The sequence below is a fragment of the Columba livia genome, chromosome 1 (genome assembly GCF_036013475.1).
Source record: "Columba livia isolate bColLiv1 breed racing homer chromosome 1, bColLiv1.pat.W.v2, whole genome shotgun sequence".
Lineage (NCBI taxonomy): Eukaryota > Metazoa > Chordata > Aves > Columbiformes > Columbidae > Columba > Columba livia.
The window spans coordinates 123784713-123798045 of NC_088602.1; the positions used below are offsets into that span (position 1 = coordinate 123784713).

Sequence of the window (13333 nt, forward strand, 5' to 3'; positions counted from 1 at the left end):
AGGAGCTGCTGCACTAAAATAAGCTACTAATAAAAACGTGAATCAACTAAAATGAATATACAAGCCTATTTGTAGAACTTACATTTAAAATGGACTGAACAAGACAAAACTAAAAATGTACTTAAGCACCAAGGTGACTTTCATTCAAGAAGTTTGCTAAGCTTGCTACGTCATTGGGGAAATAATTACAGCCAGCGGAAAGGAAAAACAAAGAAGCACTTGCAAGCCCAGATGGGCGGGCACCAAATGGCAGTGTAGGGGCAAATAGCAGCAAGGTGTTTGCCAATATTGTAATGCAAAGCTTGGATGGTACTGAACAAAGGTTGAGATTATTGGTATTTGAAACGCATTCACCACCAGTATCCGTTTGGGGGACGACTGCATCAACAGTACTTACCCTTGCTTGATCTTTCAGTCTTCAGTGACTTGAGTTTGGACTCTGAACTACACAGTGACTACTCTCGTTGCTGAATTTTAGCTTATGTGCAGCTCAGTTGTGAGACTCTGTGCAGGCTTTCCAACTTTATGAGGATCCTGTCTCAGTTTGGAAATAAAAGAGACTCTTTGGGACATGCTCTATTATCAAAACTGCAGAGTGGAACATTTCTGTTGTTTCTCTGAATGTTACAGTGTTCACCAAAATGTAGTTGCTTTTTTATTACCTAGATTTGAAAACACATTTTCTGACTTTTTCTTTCATTTATTGAAAGATGGTTGTACAGGAAAAAGTTCACACTTTTTTTGTCAGGATATACAGACCTGGAGGAATTAATTTCTGTCATACAGGAAAACTGTCTGCTATCTTGTTTCTCTGCTGTGCAGTGGAATTCACCCACAATTTCTAGCCCAGAGGATAAGGAAAGTTGAAAGACTAGACCTGTTCATTATGTCTGTTTCCATTGTGCTTTTTAAAAATAAGTTGGATTATTGGAAGCAGGTGAGAGTAACAAGCACGCTGATTTAATTTTCATGGGATTTGTGTATCTAAGTTGCCCAGGCTATTTCGAAAATACTCACGGATGTGTTCTGTATTATTGCAAGTCTGGGAAGAAGTGCTCTTTGCCTTCTCTGGGCACCTAGCATCCCTTGCTGAAACAGCACTTGCGGCTTTCCATTTTTTAACAAAAATACAGAGTTTGCAGGTCCACATCCATCAGGAATTAGTGTTACCACTGCTATACTTGCTATGTTGTGCCCTGCACCAAATGAGTTTGGATGTTGTGCGTTCACTTGTTGTGCACAATATGGGAGTCACGGGTCCAGGCTCACTCTGCATGGGGGGGTGAAGTGGTTCTGGATGGGTCTGTGCAGCTTCTGCATGTGTATGTTGGTTAAGTCCTGTTGAAATCCTGCAGCAGATCCTGGAAAGCCTTCCCTTACCCTGAGCAATGACTGGATTGGGCACATACTGAGTAAAACTGCCCAGCTTCACAGGTGTTCACCTCCTATCTGCACCTGTCCATCCATTATAATATCAAGTGATGTAATAACAACAGTTGTGTGGCTCTCTTTGCCTCACCTGCGCATCTGCTGAGCGTTTCTAGCACAGCATGGAAGAGCATTATCTTGGTTTACAGCTTATCTTGTTCTAACAGTATCAGAAACACTGGCCATCAATACTCTCCGTCTGGAGAGCAAACCAATCGCAGGTGTGCCAGCCGGCTGCAGTTATATTCACAGGCTTGTACTTGTCTTGCCTCAGCTCATTGCAACTGCTAATCTGTGTGGTTCTAAAATTATTTATTACCATACGAATGAACCAGATGACCTAATCAGTCTGGGGCTCATGATTCATATGAAGAATATTAACTGATGTTTGTCGGAAAAGAAACATTTGAGGCTTTGAACAAATTTCCATTAAAATATGTTTTTCAAATTATGACATTTATTTCATGAAACATTAACTCAATTTTCTGCAGACTGTTTTAACATTTGGAGTTAAAGGTTTTTCTCTCACTTTCGCATTACTAGATAACTGTAATAATGCAGAACATATAATAAAGTTTACGGAGAGCTGTAAGTCTGAAACAATGTTACAGCTCAGAAATGAGACAAAGTCCAAAGAGAAAACTGTCAATGAAAATTGGTAGAAATTGGATATGTATGTAAATTACAAAAACTAATCTACCAAGATTCATAGGGCAAATAGCTCTAGCTACCATTACTTGGCACCAAACAAACATTTCATTGAAAGTGCTGCCGCTAGAGAAATGAACTGATGAACCTAAATTGAACAAGCAAACTGCAAGCAAACTGAAGCACCGAATAGAAAAGGAACAGAAAAAAAAAAAAAAATGGTGTTCCTATATGTGTGAGAGTGCACACAGTGTGTTATTTACATATAAACATCTGCCAGTCTTGGGAATGGATTGAATTGCCAAGGATTCCCAATGCAGTGAGTTTCCCAGGTGTGGAACCATCAGCCACCCTCACCAAGGATGGAGACAATCCCAGGGTACAGGCGGTGAATGAAACCCATCCAGAGCAGAGTCCTGCTGCTGACCAGGGTGGGACAGGAACTCTGGCCAGAGAGAAAAGGGATGGAAGGATGAAGTCAGACTCTGAATTTAATGCTGTGCAAATTGATTGGTTTAATGTATTAGATTGTTTTATAAGTTCTTATGTAAAGTCTTAGGCCAAAATGTGATATAATTTTTATTACTTGAAATCTGGAATGACTCCGTTATATTTCTAATATAAAGGAAAAAAACTGGCATTTTATCTTATCCCTCTTCTGCTCCCATTCTTTGCTCAGAGTCCCAGCTGTATCGCTATGTGCTTCTTTGAATGAAATTCTTTCCCTAAGGACACCCATTAGTTTATGCTAAAAATAAATATAAAAATATGTACGTACATATGGACATATGAACACCCCTCCTCCTCCCGTGCACGTAGATGACATAAATCGTTCTCTGCAGTTTCCTAGAAACCATTCTACAGATATGGTATTTAAGAGTGAATGTGGCTAACGTTTATTAGACTTGAACTGTATTGTGGGTAATTGTCCAGTAATAACCTTTGGTAAATTTCACGAAGCCTTTACTTTACTTAACACGGAATGCAGGCTCCCCAAACTCTAATATTGTCATCATTCAAGATAATGAGCAACACAAACCATTCTATTACCAATCTAAAAGCAATAAATGTCAAAGTAAAGAACTATGCAATATTCTGGCCTGGAAGAACAAAGGACAAAAGTAATGATAATGCCTTTTTATATTTGCAGTCTATTATATCATGCATAACAAATTACCCTGTAATTGTAGACAGTGTTATTTTAACAGGTTGTAAAGAGAAAATGGTGGGAGTAGGAAGGGAGTGTTTTGAACACTTCCCTGACAAATGTTGTAGGGCTGGTAAATTGAAATAGCTGATGTTTTATTTGCATTTTATCCTGGTGGGTATGCTGGTTTATTCTGAAGCTGTTTTTTTTTTTTATCACCATGATTACCTAGAGCTCTGTAATATGACACCAAGATCCTTGTTTGCCACTTTGATAGTTTTCCTAATAACTTGGTGAAAGCCTCACTTATCTTTTGACAGAAAAAATAAGCAAGGGCAAAAATACATTTTAAAACATAGATTATTGATTTATGGAAATTCCAAATTTGGGTATTTATAGACCATTCAGAGGTCACACAGCACTGGAGTCTTCATTCATTATGAGCCTGAGCGTTACAGCAAGTAACGGGTGCTCTGTTCACTGCTGTGCATATGGTGGTATAGATTTGGGTACTCAAGGATTAGTAGAGCGATGCCACTTTGAATTATCTTGGTTTAGGGTTTTTTACAAACAAAAGCAGAAAGTAGTTAGTTATTTGATCAGCATTTAGAGTAATTTTTCTTAAGTTAGGGGTGAAGGACATTCCTTGAAACTCAGGAAGCCAATGCCTCAGCTACTCCTATGTAAAAGTAAGATAATTCTTACTTTCTTGCACATTATATTCAAATGCTGTCTCTTAATTTGCATGTGTTTCATGTCAACATGTAAATGTCTGAAAAGCAAGGTATTTACCAAAACAAATAGTTAAATAGTTCTAGTCTCTGTGTGGTTGAAGAAATTCATTCATTTAACTTTGATACAGTAGAGAGGCAATTAGTACAACTGTAAGTTATATTTTAGATCTCATTCACCACAATGTACAGTCAAATTCTGTTCCTGGGTACCTAGAACTGAAGTAAATCCATCCATTCTGCTCTTTCTCTTGATCTGTGCTTGTGGACATGGGAGTAGAATTTAGCTGTAGGGGGAAAAGTTGAGAGTTCTTTGTCCAGAAATTTTGCCAACTTTACATTGCCTTATAACTTGTGTGATTCTTTATGCTTTCCCTTATGTGGCCATTCTATACTCTCCCTCACCCAACACAAAAGATTCCATCAGATTCAGGACCCTGTAGGGTCAAGCCCCGTAAGGCTTCATTAGGTGAAATTCTGTTTTGGCTTGCTTCGGTGCTTTGTTATCAGCTGGCTTGTAAACCACAAACAACAAATATTATATTAAACCGAACTAACCTTGCTTGTGTCATCCTTATTAAGCTGGTTTAATAAGTTGCTTTTGGTGCATGTTTGCTGTTTATAAGGTCACATTTCTTCACCAGCTCAAAAATGAATTCACCGAAGTGTTTGTCAGAGAGAAAACAGGCCCTCAGAACAAAGCCATCAAATTTAGGTTTGCACTTGTACCACTGCTTAACAGAAGTGACAGAAAAAAATAGCAAGCAGTTATTTTACATATCTTTTTCCTTCTCATGGAAAACAAATGATTAAACTTCTCAATATTTACATTTTCCCCAACAGCATACATCCCAAACCTGTCACGTGAATGGCAGAGGGTGGCAATGCCTGTCGCATTTCTGCTTTTGGAAAAGATCAGAACCTAATCTTCCTGATGGCACAGCCATTCTACAGTTTCTATGGCAGATCTCAGAAAATATGTTCCTCGTGGGAGTTATTTAACATCTATTTTCAGGTGAGTTCCAGAACAATGAACACAGCTTGTGTTGTGGTTTATTTTTGCTCCTGCTTCCTCGTATCAAAATGTATATTATGCATTTTATCTATATGTTCATCTGTTTCTGTTTGTCTGTAATTTTATGTGGTAGCATCTGTGAGTTGTAGTTTTGTACAATAACATGTATATAAATGAAATCAACAGTTGGGTTTAAGGACTGTGTTCAGTAAGCAGAGAAGTCTTGGATGACTGCTACTTGTTACTATGGATTGACTGCTATATAACTGATATGTGAAGAGGGTTTTAGTGAAATGATTTGTCTAGGTGTCTAGATTATTGTCCTCTTTTATTGAGCTACTACAGAAAAGAAATCTAGCTGCTTTTTGTCTGAAAAAAAAAATAATATCTACAACAGAATTGTCATTTGGCTCACTGACTCACCATCCCAAATGGCATTTGGTTGCTCATCAGACTTTGTCAGGCTCAGAAATAGTTTTGGGAAGAACATATGTGAATCCACCCTCAGACAAAAGTGTAAATGTTAATGCTGCCACTGAGCTGGGAGCAAGATAAGTGACAACGTCCAAGACAGTCAAGTTTAAATAATTAGGGAAAATATTTTGAAATTGCTTATATATTGAGTTTTTATTTCCAATATTTCATTGAAACTGAGTGAGAAGCCAAGTGTATGTGCCAAGTACCAGTCTGAAGGCAAGAGTGTAAGGCTTCAAATGGTACATCTGAGGTACAGAAAGTTTCAGAAAGAAGTAGAAATGCCAAAAGTCTTCCTCTGTGAAAAAAAAATAAAAATACAAGAGTAAGCTATTGCTAATCCAGTTTTCAGCCCATTTGACACTGCACAGATGGGATTGGGCACATTACTAGTAAAAATATAAAGTAAGGCTTTGCACAAATTAGTTGACAAATATGATTTACCCTTCTTGAACTACCTCTGCAGCATGTAGGGGTTAAAGATTGCTTCCAAGGCACTGAACAAATGAGTAGTAACACTATTATAAACCAGGAGAATTTTCCTTTTTTCAGTTCTGTTCTGCATAACAATGCTTACTCAGTCCTTTTGTGCTAGGCTTCATTATGAGCAGGGAAGTGGTCACATCTGAAATGGAATATCCATTTCCCCAGCTGTACTTGCAAATATCTGACAAATGGATCTGCCACTCATCTCGCCTGTCTCCCGTTATCTCAGAAGTTCCCCGTGTTGATCAGATGCTGGTACCAATAGCTATGCCTCTGACTGACCATCCTGAAATTATTGCAAGTTTATTTAAGCTGACATGAAGAAGTAATACTGGAATATCTTATCATGGATTCAAATTGGTTGTTCCTGACACTTGCCATATCACAACATGGTGTGCAACCCATCACCAGAGAAAGTAACTACTTCTCTTAAGCTTGTTTCTGTAATTTACCTGCTTTTGAAAATCAGTATGCAAGCATCTCTTAATGCACATTTGTTTCCTATATTAGAATACAGCTTTTACAGCCTATGCAAATATTTTTTGTCAAACTAAAGAAAAGCACCATATTTTCATTTTTTACTATTAGCCCAAAAGAGTGATGATTTAATTATTTTAAATAACAGGATACCTCCTGTATATGAATATGTTAGAGTTCATTTATGCCAAGAAAACTTCCTAAGCCTCCATTTTTACTGCCTGTAATTTGCAGAGCTTAAAAACCTTCACTACAGTCAGCAGCTACATGCTAAATTTTTGCATCTAACGCATAATTGTGATTAATAGAGCTTCAAGATGACAAATTCTACTTACTTTACTGTTTCTTTTCTTAAACATTTCTAGTTATTTTCTAACATTAATAATACAAGGGTGTTGGGGAAAAAAGTTGGTTTTTTTCTTTCATCATCAACAATGCAAAACATTTTTTTATTTAGCATTTTTCCTTATTGTCGTTGGTAGAGGAGAACATGCTTAGAGCTTATGTTCCTTCTAAGTATTTTCCTAAAAAAGCTATTATTAGAATTCAATTCTATATTAATTATTCATAAGAGAATAAAGAAGATTCAGAAAAATTCTGATAGATGTCATATGAGCAGACAGTACTGTACACTTTACTGGATAATGGTTGAGTGAAGATGATGCAACTGCAGGAAAATGGGGTACTACTGCAATGGTGCACACCAAAAGGAGCAGGTTCTCATCTCTCCCTACAGCTTACCCCAGCAAGTCCCAGGGACATCATGGGAGACATCAGTGAGGACAGTTATACAGTGAACTTTCCATAAAGTGTCTTATTATTATTATTATTATTATTATTATTATTATTATTATTATTATTATTATTATTTTTACTTTGCTGTTTCCATAATAACTATAAACCCTTCAAGCTTAGAGATACAGCTAGTCAGGAAACTGAATCTTCAGCATAGGAAGATTGCCACATTTCAAAATGTTGTTCTGATCTAGAATTTTTCTTTATCTACTTCATCTCCCAAAATATCCCACAAATGAAAATTCAAGAGTGAAGACAGTTGAACCATTTTGATATGAAAAAGTTTTGCAGTTATAGCAAAGCAATATACTTGTACAATGTCCTGTACCGCGTGGTCCTGTAAAAGCCTTTGCAATTAATATTAATTAATTAATTAATTAATATTTCATCCTATATTGAAATAAACATGCTGCCATACATTACAATGCTTGCTTTTCAAATAAAGGCATTTTTTTAAATTAAAGACAGCTTACTTCATCAGTTTTTCAAGTATGGCTCCCAAGAACTGAATCAAGGTAGGACATGCAGACCTTCTAGACTTGATTATTTTCAGTGATAACAACCTCCATATTCTTATCTACAAAAGATCCTTAAACTCTGTGTCACCATTTTGTGTCAGTGACCATGAGGGTTTAATTGTGATTGCTAGCTAAAATACCACACATTCTTTCCAACTAAATGTTTATTAATTATGTAATTATTAATGTATTAAATTTATGTTATTATTAATGTAATAATCAAATTTAAGGGACTTAATAGTAAGTACTAGTACATTTTAAGTGCTAACATTGACTGTTGAAGAGTCAGAAAAAAATCCCACACCTGTTTTACACACCTGAAAACACTCTTCCCCTTCTCCTTCCCTACATAATCTCACAGGTGAAGTTTAGGGCATTGATTTCAACAGGAGTTCCCCAGTTTCACCTATCGTTTTGTGTTTGGCTCTAGGCAAATTCAGGCAAGGTCTGAGGATTCTGCATAATCAAACAAAGGCTTCCTAGGGTCAAGTCATCCAGGTGATCCTAAATATAGAGTAAATTATTTCCTCTATATTGGATATATGAGAGATAAACTTTTTTTTGTCTTTTTTTTTTTTTTGTCTGTGAGGGATCCTTCTGTAGTGCTTAACCCACATGAAGCAGTTCTCTTTTACCATCAGTCATACAGGTCAAGCTGGTAGTTTTAATGGAGGTATTTCATAGCCTTGTTTTGCTGAGACCGGTCTATAATATAATCATAAGGACTGGTTACAAACTGAAGAAGTATGCTGGCATGGTGGAGCAGGTGGGTTGGACTAGATGATCTCTGCCTAAAAAGCTGTTGTGCAATTGGGAAGAGCTCATACAACTGGCAATGTGTCTTACACATTAACGGAAGATTCCTGAGGTTGTTAATGCATTTTGGAGATCGAGAACTCGTGTTAATGGGCAATTGCATGGAATTATACAGTGCAAGGTCTTGTGGGACTTCCACAGTTTCAAGTAATCTCATCAGATATACTTGGAAGAAAGGGCTAATTAAAAGTATAAAAGAGCATATGTGGTATTTGTGAAGCTATTATCCAAAGTTGTATTGCTGCATCTGTTATGCACTGCAATTAGTCATAGTTTAATGAGAAAACAAGATATCTGAGGTCTGCATTTCTAAAACTTAAACCCCCTCCTTGGACTCCCTCCTCCCGTTGTAGAACAGTCATGGCACATCTGTAACACAGTAGTGGAAACAGTATTTATCGTTTCAGCAGGTGTAAAACCTACATGACGACTTCGCTGTTGTAATTTTGCTTTGATCGTGATACATTATTGAACTACTTTTCAAGCTTTTAAAACTGGCAGTGACAATAGAAGCTTTTGCTGTGTAACAGAGGGGAAGATGGGATCAGATGTTATATATAGATGATCTTTGCATGTCCCACATTAATATGTCTCTTCATATGACATACTGCCATAGGTATATATCCTACTGGGATTTTTTTTTTCAACAAAACTGAAGAAAAAATATGAAAGATGTATCTTTTGAATGAAATGTCATAATAATTGATCCTGCAGAGATAAAGATTTAATTCACTGAAACTTTTCTGGATTTAAGAAAAAAATTTCTTCTTTATAATGACCTTATTTTTCCTAAAGTGTTCTGTATTTCCATGACTTTAGCTTATCTGTTTTATTAAACTCAGTCTAATAGCTATTATTACTCTGGTCTCACAGTGTAGTGAGGGCTACACTGTGGGGTTTTTTTTGTTTGTTTGTTTGGTCATTTTGTTTTGTTTTGTTTTTACACCCTTTACCATGTCCCTCCCCCAGTATATGTAGGATTTAAGGAGGTGAATAAAAACGTTAAGTTAATGATGATAGCTACAATGACAAATCTTATTGTCAGGCTTAATCCAAAATAAGATTTCACCTGTAACATTTCACCTGCTGCTATCTGCACTTCAGAGCCAGGATTAGATCAATAAGGATCTCTTGTCCATCAGCAGTATGCAAGAGTTATTTCTGTTTCAGTGCTACTAAAAATTATTTTAAGAAGTTGTTAAAAAATCTGTATCATTAGTAGAAAAATATTGTTAATATTAGGAAAAAGTAGAATAAAACAGGGAAGGTTTTTTTTCTATATTTTTTTTCTGATGTGTGACCCATTTGAGAACTTAAACTATAACTTATGGTGATGCAATGATTTTTAGCAGCATCCAGAATTGGAACTTTCCACTAATCTATTCACAGAAGTCACAGTAGTAGAAAGGGGGAGAAAAGCAACAGTGATATGGCATTTTCTTAACAGATGTTTCAAAGTTTTGAAATACAAAAGGACAACACACTTTGGGAAAAAAAAAAAAAGGAAAAACAGTTTGAAGTCCTGTGATTTATGATTACCTACCTTTGTGATGCTAATTTTTTTAATTGTTTAGGTACTCTGTACTTACTGTGGGTTTGACAAAATTTCTTGATCCTTATTTTTGCTTGTTGGATCTCCTCTTTCTGCATGATCCTCCCTTTCCTTTTAGAAATGTTTTGCTTCTTAAGTAAGGGAGACAAGCAATTCTACCACAGATGGGGACTCAGGCCTCGGGGGAAACAGGGGACCTCTTCAGAAAGTGTCTGAATTTTCTGTATCCCAGTGTGTTTTGTTACTAGGCAGACTTCCAGTTCCATGTGTATAAAATGAATTGTAGAACTCCTAAATAGATAGATGGGAAAGTAACTATATTATATTATTTTTATTAATCTAGGATTTAGCATGAAATATACCAGTTATTATTTTCTTTTTCAGCTGTTATTGGAGGCTTATGGGATGCTGTTCATGAATAGTGTTTCAGAACACTATACTCATAATTAGACCTGGCTGAATTTTTCATCCCAGACAATACTGACTACAAATTTATGCTCCCCGCTTCCTGCAAGAGGACTAGTTAATATTATGCTTATAGAATAGGACAGTATGCTGCTTACCAAGGGCTCTCTGTTTCTGTTACAAGGTGCACCTATGAATTTTGTATCCTGAGTCTTTTGTTTTACCTCAGAGATGATGGGGATGTTGTTCTCACAGGAGCAACACTGAGGGGTTACTCCTGCTAACTCTGACTGGTCAGTTGAAGCAAAGGACATGTTTCTGAAGGTGTGACCTTTCCCTGAAGGCAAATATCTTCCATCAGCGTAGTTTGCAGCTGATCAATTTGTCACTCATACGCTTCAGTGGTTGACCAGCGCTATTTTGATATGGGCCAACTTGGCTTCATGAATATTGTTTGTTGTGACCTTAACACCTCCTTTTGAGGCAAGCAAAGCTTTTTTTGGCTCTGGCTTCCGGAGTCATCGTAAACTGGCTTGAGCTGACCTGACCTGAGCTGGAGGTGTTAACGTGGCCTGTCATCTTGCCTGCTGAGTGCCATGGGGACTGAGGCTTTCTGTGGATGATTTGGCTTACGCAAGTATTTGGGTACTGGGCTATGACTCAACCTCACCCAGCCAGCAAGATGAGGGAGAGAATTGAAAGGGTAAAAGTGACAAAATTCATGAACTGAGATCAAAGCATTTTAATAGGGAAAGCAAAAGCTAACCACACAAACAAAGCAAAACTAGGGGTTGATTCAGTGCTTCTCGTGGGCAGGCAGGTTTTCAGCCATCTCCAGGAAAGCCAGGCTTCATCACACATAACAGTGACTTGGGATGACAAATGCTATAACTTTAAACTTCCCTCACATTCATTCTTCTTCACCCAGCTTTATATGCTGAATACAATGTCCTGTTGTCTGGGGTATCCCTTTGGTCAGTTGGGGTCAGCTGTCCTGGCTGTGTCCCCTTCCAACTCCTTGTGCACCTACAGCATCCTCACTGGCAGGGCAGGATGAGAAGCAGGAAAGGCCTTGGCCCCCTGTGTAAACAGTAACTGAAACACTCCTCAGTGTTATCAACAGTTTTAACCACAAATCCAAAACATAGCCCCATATCAGCTACTACGAAGAGAATTAACTCTCACCCAGCGAAAACCGGTACAGCATGTCACCTGCTGCATAGGAATTTAAACATGTGTCTAAGTCTTTTTTTCTGTGACTGCGTGGGAAAAGGGCTGGTGCCAGAGGCTGCCCAGTGTGTACAACGGTGAGGTACCATTGCCTTTTCTGATGGTCCCCAGTAGGGTCCTTGCCCAGCCAGGTGGGACTGCTGCTGGCTTCCAAGCAGCCCCTTCCATGAGCAACGTCAGTGCTATTCACGAAAACCACTCTTCTCTAATTCATGTTTGCTCAGTAGTGCTCGCTTCTAATGCTGCAGGGTGCCTTGTTTAAATAATTTAGCACTGGGTATTCTCCTTTTTGGAATGCTAGGTATTTTATATAGGAGAAAATTGTTGGAATCAGTTCTATGCTAGCAACAGAAAAGCCAGGCTTGTGCTTGAACTGTGAATCTCAAACTCTCAGATATGAGGAAAATGAGGTTTCCTTAAAGAAAAGATAAAAAAGTTCTTAGATTTCATGTTTGCAGGTGTAAGCTTAAAGTAAGAGGAGTGTACAGTCTAAAAAGCTGAAATAGAAAAAATAGAAAAAAGAAAATAGAAAGAAGAGAGTCTTTCAGAAAATTATTATTCTTTGGGAGTGGACTTTATTCACATGATTTGTGAGTACAATTTTCTTCTAACTTTCTTCACAGAATGTCACAAAATAGGTCTGAGCCGGTTTTGGGTGCCAATGCAATGATGTCTATTCTCTAAAATTTTTTTTTTAAAACAATTCCTACTCTTTTAATGTGTTTATGTGCAAAATACGTGTAAGTTTGGGGATGTGTGCATCCTTCATTATAATCCATTTTTTGTATCCAGACTCTTAAATGCCAACATTAAACAAGTGTGATGGTTTCATCTATGTATAAATTTTGCATTACCCAAACAAATAAATATTTGTAGGAAGTATTTTCTATTAAATCTAAAGATTTTTTTTTCTTCATCGTTGGTTGGTCTAGAGAAGAAAAAATAAATAAAAAGACACGTTTATGTGGTCATTTACAGGACTGTTATACCTGTGTTATTTTGAGTAAGACTGATAAAATGAATACCAATTGCCAGAAAAGAAGCAAAAAATACTCTGTATTTAATTTTTTTCTTCAAGGAGTGGAATCCATTTCATAGCATCAAAAATAAAAGATGACTTGTCACCCACTTGATGCACAAAATTCCTATTGTCACAGAAAATTTACGTACCATATTAGATTTACTTATGTTCTTCATAATAAAGGTTTTATAACCTGCCTCTTCTAAACTATAGCATCTCTGGAGATGTTGCTAGATGCATGTGGAATATATATTCTCCCAGAGACTAGACAAATTCTGTACCTGAAGAGAATTTCACCTCTGTTTGTAATCTACTGCGGTTACAGTAACACCACATCTGCATTCTGTACCCAAAGCTGTACTTATTGGTGCCATTTCTTGCAAGAACTAGAGATAGCCAGGAAAAGAATGCAAAGGGATGGGAGGAATTCTAAGGGCCAGGATGTGGAATATTTTTTTTTTCCCTTTGCAGAAATCAAGTGATTTTCAAAAACCTGAAAGATGAGGAAAAAAGCTTTTTCTATCTGTTTCAGTGGAAGACCGCATGATGAGTGACAAGAGGGGTATTTGGCCAGCTTGCTGCAAAAGGCT

The 13333-nt window shown here is 37.2% G+C and overlaps 1 long non-coding RNA gene across 1 annotated transcript in view; it reads left to right on the forward strand.

Moving 5' to 3' along the window:
* The window catches only part of LOC110358882 (uncharacterized), a 311012-nt gene that overhangs the window by 196668 nt on the left and 101011 nt on the right, over nucleotides 1–13333 (forward strand). Inside the window, exon 3 of the long non-coding RNA XR_002413695.2 lies at nucleotides 4798–4969. This is a non-coding gene — a long non-coding RNA (uncharacterized LOC110358882). The remainder of the gene's footprint in view (nucleotides 1–4797; nucleotides 4970–13333) is intronic.